Source organism: Syngnathus acus, chromosome 5, assembly GCF_901709675.1.
Source record: "Syngnathus acus chromosome 5, fSynAcu1.2, whole genome shotgun sequence".
NCBI lineage: Eukaryota > Metazoa > Chordata > Actinopteri > Syngnathiformes > Syngnathidae > Syngnathus > Syngnathus acus.
This window is the reverse complement of record NC_051091.1, coordinates 3,695,131-3,711,564: the sequence shown is the minus strand read 5'-3', so window position 1 is coordinate 3,711,564 and position 16,434 is coordinate 3,695,131. Positions and strand designations below refer to the sequence as shown.

General features: G+C 40.1%; 1 protein-coding gene across 4 annotated transcripts in view; it reads right to left on the bottom strand.

Annotated features, from left to right (window-relative positions):
- The window catches only part of foxp1b (forkhead box P1b), an 89,889-nt gene that overhangs the window by 65,845 nt on the left and 7,610 nt on the right, over positions 1-16,434 (bottom strand). For 3 of the 4 annotated variants that reach the window (XM_037250856.1, XM_037250855.1, XM_037250847.1), the window contains exon 3: positions 2,097-2,163. The gene's annotated coding sequence lies outside the window, so the exon portion shown is untranslated. The remainder of the gene's footprint in view (positions 1-2,096; positions 2,164-16,434) is intronic. The other variant, XM_037250848.1, reaches the window with a different exon arrangement.

Here is a 16,434-nt window from a genome sequence, read left to right as displayed (position 1 = left end):
TAGAGTTTTGCACACTCTACCTTTTATGCAAGAACCACACGTGAGACAGTTGGTCCATTTTACGCTTGCAAGCGGAGAAAGCCATCAGCACCCTGTGTGGTAGAGAGGTGCTTGAAAGCAGTCTGACTTATGCCTCAAGAGAATATTTATTGAGAGAAAGCAAGGTGGGGGTGAGAGTGAACAGGTTTCGGGGGTCACCTTTGCAATCTGGTTAATCAGTGCAGAGGGTTTTAGCTCTTTATTTTATAAGGTTTTGGAAACAGAAACTAGATTTTTACATTTTAGATAATTAACTAAGCAAGAATGGTTCCACATCATTTGGAAAGTTTCAAAAACTGAATGTGGAAACTTTCCAGAGTCAAGGAAAGGTGTAAGGTTTTAACAAACTTAATGATTCTAATCTACATACCAACATAATCATCCGATCAAAATAATTTGTCAACCCTAACACGTTTCAGCTCATGGTGTTTGTCATTCCAGTTTTTGTTGCAATGCTGGCTTTGTGTTTTTCTAGCCAGCCACGGAGATTGTTTTGGAAATAAACTCAAGATTTGTTGTTTTCAAATGATCCAAATCCATTTTATGTGATTAAATAGTAATTCACATTGTATGTACATTTCCCTGTTAGTCACACTCAGACTACATTCTGCATTTAATTTTGGTTCGGTAAAAAAAAGGTATTTCGTCATTAATGTCAAATACATTACAACACCTTTCGATAAAAACAAAAATAACCATTTTGTAAAATGTTGACTGGTTTTAATCCATTTTATTTTTGTTCCACACATGATAAAATGTTTGTTTATATCTTTGGGCTGATATCTCCTCATTCAAAACTCTACCTGGAGATTTACACTTAAATTATTTTGTTGTGTATACAACAATAATACAATACTAAAGAATACCTGCAATGCCAGAACTCATTCAAATCCGAAAGAAAAAAGTATTCAGCCTTGTATGATTGCTTTCACTGTTTATCATAACTAGTGATTGTTAAGGACACAATTTGCATTATTACTACATTTTAAGCATTAGTTAGCAGTTAAGACAATATACTGTACATCTCATAGAAATGTGTTCAGCTGCTGGTAGCCGGTTGATATTACCCATGTCCAAGTCAACACAGAAGGTGTGAGACCAGGAGTGCAAATGGTCTTTTTGATAGTGATAGAAAAATAAATTGATCCTCAGCAAATGCATTTTCCTTCCCAAAAGGAAATCTTCTTGGAGATGACCATCTATACAACAAAAATGTGATTCATTCTACCTTCCAATACATACAAGAGCACCACGTAATGTAGGAGGAAATGAAGCAGATTTTTTTTTTGTTTGTTTGTTTTTGGACTGGAAATGTATTTTGATCAACGTATTGTTGAAGGTCAAAAGAGTAAACTTTCTGAATTATTTTTTTTTTTGGTTGAACACGCAAATGGAAAATACATGCAAAGACAGCTGAGCCAAAGCAACAATAGCAGACAGCAGGCTAGCTGTTGTTCAACACATCATACAATATTTGTAAGGCGATCCTTCCAACTTGCAAAGGGCCTCGCATTTGCTTTGCTGTTTTATTTTTTACACAATGGCAGCAATGCTGAGAGAATAGATGAAGGTACTTAAAGCGCAGCAACAACACTGCAAGTGACAGAAGCGGTTCACTTTGTTGCCAGAATTACCCCCACGAGGCACTTTTGCTACAGTTGTTTATTATGTTCCAACCTAGGCGTAAACGATTAAAGAGCTTTGTCGAATCAAAGTCTTATAAATGCATTGAAAAACAGACGGCAGTAAATGCCACCGAATTAGAATCTTAGCAAGCCAAATACTAATACATGAACAGTTCCGTTTGATGCTGATATAAAGAAATTACATTTTAAAGCAGCCAGTAAAGGCAACAGAGTAAATTAAACTGAGCTCCAAAATGTGCACACAATCTTTTAAGCCCAAATTGTTTATTTTCACTTGTAATATTTTTCTTTTAATCAAAACACTATCATTATTTTCAAATGTTATTGCATGCAGTTATGCATTACGTACAGTACGCCTATCACTCAAATGCCAGCCCCAGTGTAGTCCCTGAATTTGGGAACATTGCTTACCTTATTGAAGAGCTTGCTTAGTCAACGCAATCTTCTCTTCCAGCGTTGGCAAAACACTGAATGCAGCCTAGACCAAAGAAATGGAAAAATAAGGTTAAGGCTTAATTGTCAACGCAACCAACAAATTCTTTCCTTTACTCTATTTGCAGAAGCTTGTGTGTTTTCTTTTTAGGTAATTGGGTTTATCCTCCTGTGAAGTTAAACATCAACTTTTTACAAATCCTTTCATTTCAACCCGATTATAACTGCACAAATTAAAAATTGTGTTGGTAATTTGATATGGAAAACATCTTTCTGATGGAAAAACACAACCCCTTGTGGTTAATGTGACGTGCCAGTGTGCGATGCATTTGACGCGGCTGGTGTGTTTGCACAAGTCTTTCCCAACTGAGCACTCAACCCGAGAAAAAGGAAAAAAGCTGAAGGAAACAAAATTGTATTTTTATGGAAAACTTAAATGTCACTGTGGGGTAAGATATCAGGTGCATTTGAATAAAAGCATTAAAGCGTAACCAAATATGGAGGCGGATAGAGGAGAAAAAAAAATCTCACAACCCCAAACCCTCCCTGTTTTGTCAAACATTTGACAGTCAAAACTGCGACCAAGAGTTGGTATTCATCGAAAATAGACCTTTGAGTAAAAAACCCACCAACGAGCATCGAAACGGGTTGGACGGAAGGACAGACAGACAGACAGACAGACAGACAGACAGATCAAACAATAACAAAGGCTGGCTCATTTCAACTCAAATACCCTCCAATTATTGTGATAAATTACACGTCAATTAACACATCACCAGTTGAATCATCAATCAATTGCAAGTGGTGACAAATGAAATGAATTAATTTCAAGCTCCAAACGTGTTCCATCATTTTCGACGACAGCAAATTGGTATTTGCTTGGAACAAACGCGCAACAACTAGATCCTAATAGCGAGGGTGGGCACACCTCTTCTCTGTGCCCTGTAAAGACAACAGCGGAAGAGCTAATAAGAGAAAGATAATTGCCTCAATTTCAAACCGCAACAGGCTGCAAAGTTGCCATTTAGATCGGTAGGGGAGCAGGTAACACACGGTGAGGATAAACAAGGGGAGCTTGCGTCAGAAGTCATCACACATTCCGACATCGAAATTTAGGGAACGGAACAAATTATTGTCGAGATAATTATCCCCCCTAGGTGGCTTAGTTGAATGCTCTGTTAGACAAATAAATTACAAATATCAATCAAAGGAACACATTAAGATGTTGTTAATACGGCACATTAAAATGTAAAATATGTATAACCGGCGTGTGCAAAACATTCTTTGCTTATTTGGTGATCCAAATATTTTTTTTTCAGAAAATACAGCTCAACCATTGTGTTTTTTTTTTTTTTTTTTTGTGTTTTTACATTTTAAGAGGAACTGGACAACGAGATGCTAATGGACAACGGTGGACCCATTAAGCCCACAAACCTGTGAAGAGGACTTTGCTTCACAATTTGCTCTCTCTCAGCCCAGATTTGAAATCAATGGGAATGGCTTTGTTGTAAGGTTATGCTCATATGTATTGATACCCCTCCATAGAAATGTGACCAATCCCAACAATGGGCTCAAGGTCCTCTAATGGACAGGCTCTCATCACGTTTCACACTGTGGAGATAAAAAGATGAGAGCTCATGAATATTTACATTAAGTAAGATATTCCATTAATTTCTCTAAGCACTCTTGATACTGTCTGCGGTGGCTCGTTAATGAACTTCACACATCACCATCATATTAATTCATGCTAAAATCAATAGCCCCTTTTACGGCCATTTCACTGCAGAAGTGGGTCGCCAATGTTACACCTCACTATTCTGTATGAACAACCGAGTGGCGGAGAACTGATCGGAATATAAATAAGACAACTGCAAACGTAGGGAGGACAGCAACGTGCTCATTGGCAGCCTTATGTTGCTATTGTAGAGTTCGGTACACCAATTTTTTTTAGACCAGTTAAAATCCTTCCGTTTTCCCAACAATTGGCTTTTCGGTTCGTCATCTAATAATCCTTTTGATGATGTTCAAGTTCTCATTCACATCACTAGCGGGCATCTGATTTCGTGAGATCAAAAACAGAACTACTTCCTGCTTTTGCGTCAAACAATCATGCTAACCAATCACTAACCTAATGGTGCAGTCACCATTTAGACCCGTCATCTATCAAATAAACATACTATGGTCCACTTTGAATAAACCATTGAACATACAATGCATCAATGTCAATACGATGTCCACTGATTTCATAATAACTATTTGTAAAGCAGTGTTGAGCTTCTAAATCACATGTGTCAAACTCAAGGCCCGGGGGCCAGATACGGCCCGCCACATCATTTTAGGTGGCCCGCGAAGACAAATTGTGCATCAAATTCGTGTGTCATTTCTAGAATTGCAAATTGTCTTCACTTTTAATAATTTCTTCTTTTTTTTAAATATTTGACCAGTTTTTACTCATCTGATTTGTTTGTTTTGTAGCTTTTACTGTATATAATATGAGGTGCTCATGCATTTATTTGGGTTGACAGTCATAATGGCCCTCCGAAAGAAGCTATGACTACAATGAGACTTTGTTAAATCCAAAAGCAACACTTGCCACCATCAAATTCCATCAAAGTTATCGTAAATGCCTGGCCGAATTACAGAACACGGCACCTTATGAATCTTTGAGGAGTGATGTGAACGGTACCAAGGTCTTTTTTTTTTCTGCTGATCTGAACGTCTTAAACACAACGCAGGGAGGTAGTTAGATGAGTGACAAATTGTGGGGTCAGAGAGAGTACCAGACAACAGAGAGCATAAGTGAGACCTCTGGAAAACAAACACGGGATTTGGTTTCAAAGGCAAGGGGGGGGAAACATGCATTCCATTGTTGAAGCCAATTATCAATGGAAAATAATAACAACAGATGGACGCAGAGCAGACAACTAATGCAGAAGCACCGCAGCACTGGTGGACAGAGGATGAAATGCGAGAGTGGAGTTGGGGGAAGGGATGTGGGGGTTGTTGCACACTACACACACACACACACAAACACACACACACACCAGATGTGAATTTCCACAAGGACAGTTTAATATATGCACTGCTCTCTGGCCACCACTTGTGCTTTTGGGTCAGACAACGGCATGGCTAACACCTCAATTTGTGTTAATAAACAAGGTGTCTGCTCTTTGCAAGAATTAATGTCATGCGTTACAAGTCAAAGAACAACTCGTTACGTTTGAATTCCGTGTTTCTTTTTGTTGCTGCATTTGTGCTAACTAGTAGCCAATCAGGGATTTGTTGTCCATTGTATTTACCGTATTTTCCGCACTATAAGGCGCACCTAAAAACCTCCAATTTTCTCAAAAGCTGACAGTGCGCCTTATAATCAGGTACGCCTTATATATGGACCAATATTGAGCCACTACAGCAGGCGTGTCCAAAGTCCGGCCCGCGGGCCAAATGTATATATCTTATATATGGACAAAGTTTTAAAATGGGCCATTCATTGAAGGTGCGCCTTATAATCCGGTGCGCCTTATAGTGCGGAAAATACGGTACATAAATGTTTTTGTTTTTTTCTTGTCTCTCACTTATTGTTTGTAGCTTAACGTTATGATGTATATTTTATTATTGGTCACCTCAATGGTTTACTGTTAGAGAGTCAGTGATGTAGAACAATGATTACATAATGATGGGTGATTTATTAATAGAATTAATGGCATTTGTTAGCCCTTGGCAGGTACGTGCCAGCGACGTTTATCCTGGAATTGATTTTCTTTTCCAAATCCAGACTTATCCCATGTGACTTCAAGTGAGTTTTTCATGAGATCGCCACAGACAGGCAGATGCAGAGAAGGCAGACCTCGATGATTTTGGCTCCACTCGCAGCTTACCCGTATCAGCCACAGACTGACAGCCAGAAGAGGTGCTTGTAAGCCAAAACAAAACTAATTCACAGAGATGTCTGCAGATATTAGGATGAAGTTCCCCTTCAAAAGCAAAGAAAGGTTTTCATTTCATTAACTTTAGTCTAAAGCCTAATTATCTCCCCGTAGGCCTTGATCGCCAATAGGAGAATAGGGGGAGGGTCGATTTCAATCATTAAAGCTTTTTTTGTTGTTCTTTTTCTGCCTCAAAGTGTTTAAGATGAGTTCATCAAATAATGTAAGAATTTATGGGGGTGCAAGTAGCACAGTCATTTAGAGGGCCAGAGTAAAAGGTTATGTACGCAGCACCTTTTTGGCCTTTCAAAGCTTGGTTTCAATTGTTTTTTTTCGCAGGTAGCTACTTAATGTAACTGTACACCTTCAAAGGATAACTCGAAGACTATAACAAATTAAAAAAAAAACACTTGAAATAAATGTCTAGATTTAATTAGCTTTTGAGAAATAATTGCCATTAGCAAATCCCATCAAGTAAGGTTGAGGCATTTTTTGTGGGGGAGGCGGGGGGTCTTATTTTTGGACAATGAGGAGACAAAAGGTTTTCAAACAGGAACTGACAGGCCATCAGCCATTTTAGTGCACTGACACCGAGGTCGAGTTAATTAGACTATTGTCATTTTAATCAGGGCAGCTCAGTGGCCATCACTTCCTAAAAGAGCCAGAGGACTTAAAACGGCTGAGGGATTGTTGGCTATGTGTGTGCGTGCATGTGTGATGTCACCAATCTATGGGTTATGGAGTATGGTCTGGTTTGCTCACATGCTTAGAACATTAATGAGCTGGAGACACACCAAGGAAACAAAGGCGCCTGGAGGATCACCAGGGGAAAGTACTCGCCTCTGCTCTACTCATGTCTCTGTTAATTTGAGAATCATTTCACAATATTTGAAATTATTTGCTTTTCCAGGAGTATCAGATTTTAAATTCAAACACTTTCATGTCTATATATAACATCACTGGCCTGAACATATATATATATAGGATGAAGATTAAATGATACTGTTTGTATCAGTATATATTAGTGGCAAATTAGGCAAGGTGGACACTGGTACTGCATCTTTGTTCCGGTTTTGTTCTTGACAAATGGTGAGAGAGTGAGCGAGGAAATAAAAAAAATTAGACGTGTAATGAATTCATCTTTTAAATGGCAATGTGACATCTCACTATATTTTTTTTCAAAACAAAAAAATAGGTTTCCCTGGATCAGTTTGCCAAAACCCACCAATGAATGAAAAGAGAAACTGACATAATAAAAAAAACACCAGCTAAAAATACATATTAAATATGAACTGACGCCAAACGCTGTCTGATCAAATTTTACTTCACATGTTACCTTTTTGTGTTTCTGTTTATGAATATAATAATAGTTCTGTAAATTCATAATTTTAAAAATCAATCAATATTTCATAGGGACATAAAATTAATCTGTACAGAAATTATCCTTTTTAAATAATTAAGTATCTATATTAATATTTAAAGACCTGAACGTTAAGCTAAGATGAGCAAAAATCTGGCGATATTGTTAATGAAGCAAAAAAAAAAATCTCTTACAGCACAAGCATCTTTACATCTCAGATATTTTTGATCAGCACTAAAACATTGGCGCAAACTTTAGACATCTGCAGTGGCATACTTCCACTCTCTTACTTTATTATGTCCAGAAACAAAAAAGTATCATTGTTGCTGCCTTTTTGTTTGTTTTTTTTGTTTTTTTTTTAAACCACCCGAGCTCAGAGCAGCAGACCTGTATGCAAATACTAAAAGCCAAAATGCATGCCATTACTTGTGCGTACATTTGAATATTCAAATGGTGTGTTTTAGATCTCAACATCACCATTTAAATTTCCATCAATGTAACACAATAAATGTAGACACTTTTTTTTTCCACATGAAAATGTTGCAGTGTGCACGCCCGCTGGTACACTTTGTGGCTTGGCTAAATGTGTGATCACCCACACGAATGCTACGTTGAAAATGACACATTGGATACGGCAAATTTAGTTACATGTGTTGCTTAGCATGATTAGTGTCAGTTATTTGTGAGAAGAGGCACCTTATATCGATCAAAGTGGTCAATAATATGTCTGTATTATAAGTGATCTTTAAAAGACCCGAGTTTGCGTTTTTTATTTTTTCTTATTTTAAGGGTAAGGTGGTTTACAGCATGAGTGAAGACCGTGACTGCCGTTTTGAGCGGCCTCGGCAGACCACAAGTCAACATGCAGCAGCGTGGCGGGGAGGCACTTTGCCGCTATGGGGCTCTAATATATTCAAAATAGGGATCATTTGCTTAAGCCTTGCATCCAAGAATCATTCTGGCCTTCATTAGCCTCAACCTGACATGGATGCGAACAACATGTTATATCACAGGTTGTTAGCATTCCGTGGAGAATGTTACATACGTGTACACTTAGGTCTTAATTAGGGACACTATTTGATCATACAGCAGCTAGGCTTTATTAAAAGTATGACTTTGCATCACCCTTAAGTCTCCTTGGCTCAGAGCTCACAGGAGTATAATGTTCATATAAATATTCACTATTTGATATTTGGAATCCCTGCTATGAATTTCCATACAAGAGCAACGGAGCATTTACACATTTCACAATCATTTGATTTGCTACAATACCCGAGTTGTTATTTTTTTTTTTTTTAGACAAACAAGAAAGAAGTGAAAATCGGCTATTTTTTGTTATTGTCCTACAGATGTTAGTATATTTGTGTGATGACCTTCAGTTAGCCAAAAAATAATATGAATGTCACGTAAGCTATTTTGAAGAAATAATAAATACCATTAACTCAGTCAACTCTACGTACATCTATCTGAATAGGTTTCAACTTTTGACCTCTATTTGACTTCTCATCAACTTCTTCTAGACTTCAGGCCATTCTGGAAAAAAAAAAAGGGACTATAGACCAAAAAAGAAATACAAAGTGAATCCCTCAAAAGTCAACATAATACAAACAATACAGTATGTCCACGGTGTAGCCTTTCGAGCATGAAGGTTAGTCATTTGTGTGTTTACACTACATTGCGTAGCTTTGAAATTGTTTTTGCGGTTTGGCGTCTGCGCAGGGTCATTGTTTGTTTTCAACGTGTTTATATGCCACACAAGGAGTAATGACTTGTGGGATAGTTAGTGAATGCCTGCTCATCCAGACCCGGAAAACCGTCTCTGATTCCCACCACATATCTGGATAATAATGTTTTTATTATCATGTGTTATTCCTTTAGAAATGCTTGTGAATGCTGTGATATATTATTGCCATGCTCACACAGAAATAAACCACATTATTTAGACAATTGACTGAAGGAAACCTGGACCTAATTTATTTTTATGTGTTAAGCTTTCAAGAGTCGCACCACTGCCAGGAGACATAGTGCAGACGTGTGTGTGCGTGTGTGTGTACATTAGTCGTGCACCTCAGAGAGAAATGTTAGCGGACTAACATGGGGATAGAAAACAGGTCACTTTCAAATTACGATTCATTAAAGCTGAATGAATAAATAGATTTTCCCATTAGCAGCAACACAACCCTACCCCCAATCTGGTATGTGCACACACACACACACACACAGCAACGTGACCCCCCTTGATTAAACAAATAATGACACGTTTCAAAAACTGTAAACGAGTCCAAATTAATTTGCGCTTTGCTCTAATTGCGGTTAAACACCGCTCCTCTCTAACCTTGGATCAAGCACTTCTTAATTACGGCTTTCTGAGGACAAGTTCCCAACAGAGTTGTTGTGTTGTTGGGGGGGGGATGGTTACAAAATGATTGCAATGGTTAAGTTCAATTGTTGTCACACTGATGTTGCCACATCTTATTAGCTCATTGCACAAAGCCACGGTGGTTGCGCAACAAAAGAACGGCCAGGTAAAATCATATCACAACTTTAGTGTCACCAGGAAGCCAGCTCGTTGCCGTCGCCTACTTAAAAAAAATGGCAAGATGTGCTTCCTGAAAGAGGGGAGAGGTGGAAAAGGCCCATCCTGCCCTTGGAATCAGCGCCACCCCACAAGAGCCGCCGCCGCCGCCACTGGACTTTCTGCACCGACAGCAAAACTTCCCTGAGAGAAGAGCGCGTGCCAACTCAAACACAGCTCGTATTCCTCTTTGTGGACGCCGGCCGCCCGTGTGGGCCCGCGATGTGCTTCCTGAGGGCTCGCTGCAGCTGGAGCGCTTTGAATAAAGGTAACGCTAAATGTCACCGCTACTGTAAACTTGTTTGGCTGCTCTTGTCAGCAGGACACGTCCAAATCAAAGCAGAGAGTGCCCCCCTCGAAAACACAGCACATTGTTTTGCCCTACCAGCAAAAAACAACAACCCAAAAAAATGAAGCTTCCTATGAGTCACAAAGACACAAGCAAGAGGGCAACCACTGTTCCCGGATCTTGCCAAACAAAATGTCAAGAGACCGGGATTTCCATTCCGCTCTCGGACGTTGAAATACGAGCGATTGGAAAACTATTACAGTCACATTTTATTGTTGAGCGCCTGACACAGGAGAGGAAACCAGAACAATCAAGCAGAGTGCTATTTTTTTTCCGCTGGATTTAGTAACACTAATTAGTTTTGCTCTCATAAAGCCAACCTGAAAAACGACCAATTAGAAAGTGAAAATGAGACATGCAGACGAAACAAGAGCTTGTCATTTCCAATCTTCGAGTCCCTTATGTACAACTTTACCGTGGGATGACTTTCACTCATACGCTCCGACGGAAAATGACTGGCAGGGTGCCTGCTATAGTCAATGTCACGCACAAACCAATTTGTTAATGGCACTATACGCACCAAATAGCCGAGTACTTCGTTAAAGCGGAAAGCGTTAGAAATCTATACGGCCACATCAAAGCCAGGCCGAGCAGCTTGTCCGTGCAGATTTCAGCAGCACCGGTCCATCGAGAGGAAAGCGTCCGCCGGGCTGACCGCAGCACCAGCTGGTTCCAGCTAAGGAGTGGAGCAAGCAGAGCCAAGCAGCTTGCCTCTCACAGGTGCTTTATTTATACGAATGCCCGCCCGCCGCTCGGCAGTAATTCTCCTGCATGCCTTGCAATGTCACACCGACGACGACGCAGGTTATGTTCGGAGTAAATTTCACGACTCCCGACGACGACTAATGCAATTTGCTCGTCGAGTCACAAGTGGAAACTGCCAAAAGCCGGTGCGCCTTTGCCAAGATGTGAAGATGCCAACGGCAGTAAACAAGAAGAGAAAATGAACAACTGTCCAATTAAACGCAACAAGATCTATACTGTTGACTTCCAAACAAAACAAAGGTCAAATTTGCCCTAAAAAGTACAGACACCGTGTTATTTGTCACTTTCAATTTACCGAGCCTATGTTTAGTTAGGATTTAATCGATAAATTAGAGCTGTCAGAATGCACCGATTAATCGACAAAATTTGGCCTTTAAAAATACACCGCTGGGGAGTCAAAATGTCAAAAAAGGTCACCCCTGCCACCACTGAAATCTAAAACCACAATAATGTGGGGCAAAGAAAGTGAAAAAATAGCAGAACTTTCTGTGTGTTGGTTAAACCTGTGACTGGCAATAAAATGTTAAGAAGAAGCAACTCTTGCTTTTTGACAAATAGTCACCCATAAAATATCTTCTAAATCATGAACCATATTTTCCTGATGACGGGGATTGTTGGTTCATCCTCTCAATTAGAAATAAACAGAAACTCCACGGAATTTGCTGCCCTGTGTATGCCCCAATAAACAGAAGTGAGTGTTTAATCACTGTCAAACGGAAGACAGATAGGCTGTCCAGGCAGGACACAGCTCCTGGGCTAAGATGCGGCGAAAAAAGGTGGGGGCTCTGATTTGAAACCCGTGCCTTTTACCGAGAACAATTCTCAGATGCCAGGTCACTGCCAACGTCCTTGCAGCCAATGGCAGAGAGGCCAGCAAGTTCACATTAGCTGCAGAGTCGAACTGCACCGAACATCTGCTCATGAATGAGAGCGCTGCCCACCAGCTCAGCGAGTTGAGGCCCGCTGATAAAAAATTCAACATTCTCCTTCCTGGCACGCTTGTTTTGGACTATTCTCCTGAGCCCGCTGAAATATATTAAGAGAATTTCAGCACAGAACGGCGTATCTGAGAGAACAGCTGGCACCGAAAAGGGATCTCCTGCTCAACCAGAGCTCGGGGACTCTACGCTAGAGCTGCCTTCCCCAACACGCTTTGTCCTTGACTATGAATAAATATATATATCAAATTTGGTCAAATGCCCATCTCTGTTTTGTGCTTGGTTATTAAAGGAAAGGGAAACAAAATACACTTGGCTTGAACGAGCCTTTAAGGAACTGACTACTCACAGCATGCACAAGAATAAATGATGACCAAACGCAGTGATTTCACTTCTGTCTTTTGAAAAAAAAGAAATGCTAACAGATTTCTTTGTCAGCACAGAAACAGAGTTATTATTGTTTCGGATTTTTCTTTTGGAGTTAGCCTGGGATTTCGTTTTGACTTTTGTTTAGCAACTTGATCCAGTTTCACTTTGTTTTTGAAATGCGTTGGATAGTTTGGATTTGGATTTACACAGACGAGTTCGTTGCCACCTGATGTTATTTGAGCAGAATGGTATGGTATGCTTTTTTTTTTTTTTTTTTTAAATAATTCCCAAACCACCATTTTGCATCTTGTACAGTTGTTATTTATTTATTTTTTTACATTTATTACGTAGTGAGCTTTTCAAAGGAGACGATTCTCAGTAATGGTGTGGAAGCTTCCCAGCATGCCTTTTAACCTTTTGGTTTTTCACTCTCTCCGCAGGAAGATGTCCACAGGATATGCTTTATTAAGATTCCGCCGACATGAAGAGCTCCTGTGACTTACTAGTGCATTACAGCCTAAAAGGCAACGTTATTTAGACTGATAAGAGGCTAATATATTGTTGAAGTGGAATTACGCAGAAGTTATCTCAGCCTGACGAACATGACCACAACCCCTGATGTTGTTTAGATCAATAAAGCCCATTAAAGTGGAGACCTCAAACACAGATAAGGCTCTGCAACCACAACATAAAAGTGTTGTCAGAATTTCACTGCAAAGAATACAAGACAGTACAAAAGTTAAAAAAAAATAATAATAATATTTTTGCAGGCCAGAAAAACAAAGATTTTTGATGAATTAATGAATATACTGGACAAACTATTTATGGGAAATATTCAATATTTCTGTCCATTTATATATACTAACAAAGTTGTTACATTTTTCCACTGGAGTTATAAAATGTGTTGAGATAGCTATATGTCGTGTATAAAAATTATATTTGAAGTTTTGTGAGTTCATCACGTAGAGGTGTTAATGTTCTCCACAACAAACCACAGGAAACAGCTCTTGACATCATCGCTACATGCAAAATGACATGTCTGAGTACACCATGTCTTCTTACAAAAACACTCAACATCAGCAGATGCTACTATATTATCCAAAATATTAATCCATGTCCAAATTTTTCATTGGTGTGCATTTTCAACAAGCAACAACAAGTAACTCGTAAATCAAAATCAACTGTGCGTGTGGTTTCAAAAAAGAAATGACTAACTACTCACGCCGTTCCCCCAAAGGGCAAACGGCTTCGCGGCACACCATAAAGGAATGCTAAGAATACAAATGATGGCAATATGCAAAACAATTTGATAAAGTAAAACGTGACGTGCCTGGGAGCTTGTAAAATGCACAACTGTGTCACTGTGACCATTAAATAAATGCATCGATAAAAATATACAGTATTTATATTGAAGGCCTCTGCGTCAACGTGACTGACGTTAGGCGGAGAGAAGGCCTGCATAGTGAACTTCTGAAACATCAACGTAAAGGCCACACAATGCATTGATTGGAGCAAAACCACCTTATAAACCAAATTCAGTATTGGAGTCATAAATTCAAACATGCATGTTTGGTTCAAGTCAAAACACTGCTCAATTATACTACCACAATGGAAGTGTTTGAAAGTTAAAAAAAACAATCGGAACAAAATATCAACTTGAATGTGGTGATGTCTCCGACTGCATTCTGAACTCAATGATGCCCCGACGGACGGACACGTGCGTCCGTTTTACAATTTGGACTTGAACAGATGTGCTTTTTATGTGGCAGTTGAAATGGCCCCGTCCACACAGATGAGGCCGTAAGGCAGACCATAAAGCCTGCTGCTGAAACTTGGAGAAGACTGTCAACATGGCAGAAAAGGAGAAAAGCTCCACGTAGTTTGTTTTTCAACGAGCAGGCCCGGATCATTCAATGATTTTTGGTGATACGGTTCTTTGGTTTGCATTAGGAAATGTTCCAAACATCTCTTATGACAGTGAGGCCAATCAAATTTCATGACATTGCAGTTTATATTTTGATTCTTGTACCGTTTACTTTATCGACTACGCACAATCCGTAGGAGGTTCTCAACACACATTATCGCTCCCAAATAAAATTCTTTCTCTTTGGCGCTTCATTTTGTTCCGGTGACATTAGTGCCAGTCCTGGGCCGGGCAGGCAGGAAGGCAATTTGAGTAAGTCTCGTCCTGGCTGCGTCCAGACCTTGACAGTTACACAATACGGAGGGGCAAAGCCCCCCCCTCTCCACTAGAACACATTCCCCCATTCATAATCAAACCTGCAAGGGTGGAGATGAGAAAGATAAGATGAGCTTTGGAGCTTGGATGTTTGTTTTGTTTTGTTTCTTGGGGAGGGGTGGGGGGGCATCCTGCGTAAAACCGCATCCTGAACAAGCATCACTGAGCCTCACTGTAAATAAATACTCTCTCCTCTGCCTAGCTTCCGTTAACTGTCACCACCTTGGCTCTGAATCACCTTCAAGTCCAAACAGGAAAATGCAGGAGATGGCAGACGGAGGTTGATGTTGGACTTGGACCGACTGTACATATTGAGTCTCCATCTCTTGTGGGTGCCGCCGGGCTTAGTGAGCCGTGCTCGCCGAGGCTGTAGAATGTGTGCCAAGTTATGCCATCTTGATCCGCCGTTTAAAGGCGCTGTTCTTTTTGCCTGAGGAGTCTCGCTGGTCAGATGCATTACTAAAAGGGCAGCATCTCACTGAACTCATCTGAACCTGCCCAAGGGGGGCGTGAGTCTGCGTGACTCTGGCCGTGTTTACGCCTAATCCAAAAGAGCCCCGATTGTTGTTCTTTTCCTGTGCAAAGGCAACGATAAGAAAAAAAAGGGGCCAAATGCTTCGCCCGCTTCACGGCTCTTTTATGCACAAGTGGTTAACCACAGAAATTATACAATTAAAACAATTTTCTGCATCTATCAGTCAGACTGATCTAATAAGCCATTCAAATGACACTAATGGAGTAAGCCGCTCTCTCTATCCTTCCCCGAGCAAAGTATTTTCCCCTATATGACACAATGAAGGCAAAGCCTCTGCATCAGTGGAAAACAAAGAGAGCCAAGAGGAATAGAGTTACAGTGCAAGCCTTTAGCAGGATGTTGGTGAGCAACTATGCACATTTGAGACGGGGCATCATCTGGGTACTTGTTCAAAATCCATCCCAGGCAGCAGAAGAGTGGCCATTTAACATTCGAATATTTTCATTGTCACAAAATACCAACAAAGCTGCTTTGAAAAAATGCTGTCGGAGTTTATGGATGACAAAACCTGGCTCGACTGCCACGGACTGCAGACACACAAGGGTGTGGACAGAGTGGGAAGAAACGAGACATGCCCAAACCTTGACCTGGATATCCTGCATCTCTGTCCACCCAGTGTTGACAAGAAAGACTCCTACACAAGTTCAAGGGAAGTGCTTTCACAGTCTACGTGTCCTTTTCAACTCGCTCTTCCAAGCAAAATGGCAGAAGAGCTTTTTGTCTTTATGATCTATAACTATCCATTAGATACAAGTCCTCCTATAGAGGCTTTGCAGCTGACGTCATCAAGCTACCCACATTAGCTTGGCGGCCATCATGGCGGTCAACTTTTCAGTGCCGGTCAACGACTCACACACGCTTTCTTGTTATATCTGCTGCTATTTGAGCTTAAAAATGCCGGATACCTGCTGTGCTGTTGGATGTAGCAATAGACGAGGCGATAAACCAAATCTTAGCTTCTATAGATTTCCGGCGAACATGAAAAAACGTGATAAATGGATCGCGGATATTCGTCGTGAACGATGGAAACCTACGATTTACACAAGGATATGCAATGAGGACTTCATATCAGGTATGTAAACAAACTATTCACCCCTGATTTGTTTCACAAAATATGAAATAATACAATATGGGATGATACAAATATGATTGTTGAAAATGCTGGGTGCATTTTTAGAAAGGCAGCAAGAGCAGCAAGGCAGGGAATGGGATGATTTCTTCAGTTCACCCCCCCCCGTTTTTATTTTGTGTTTATTTTTTC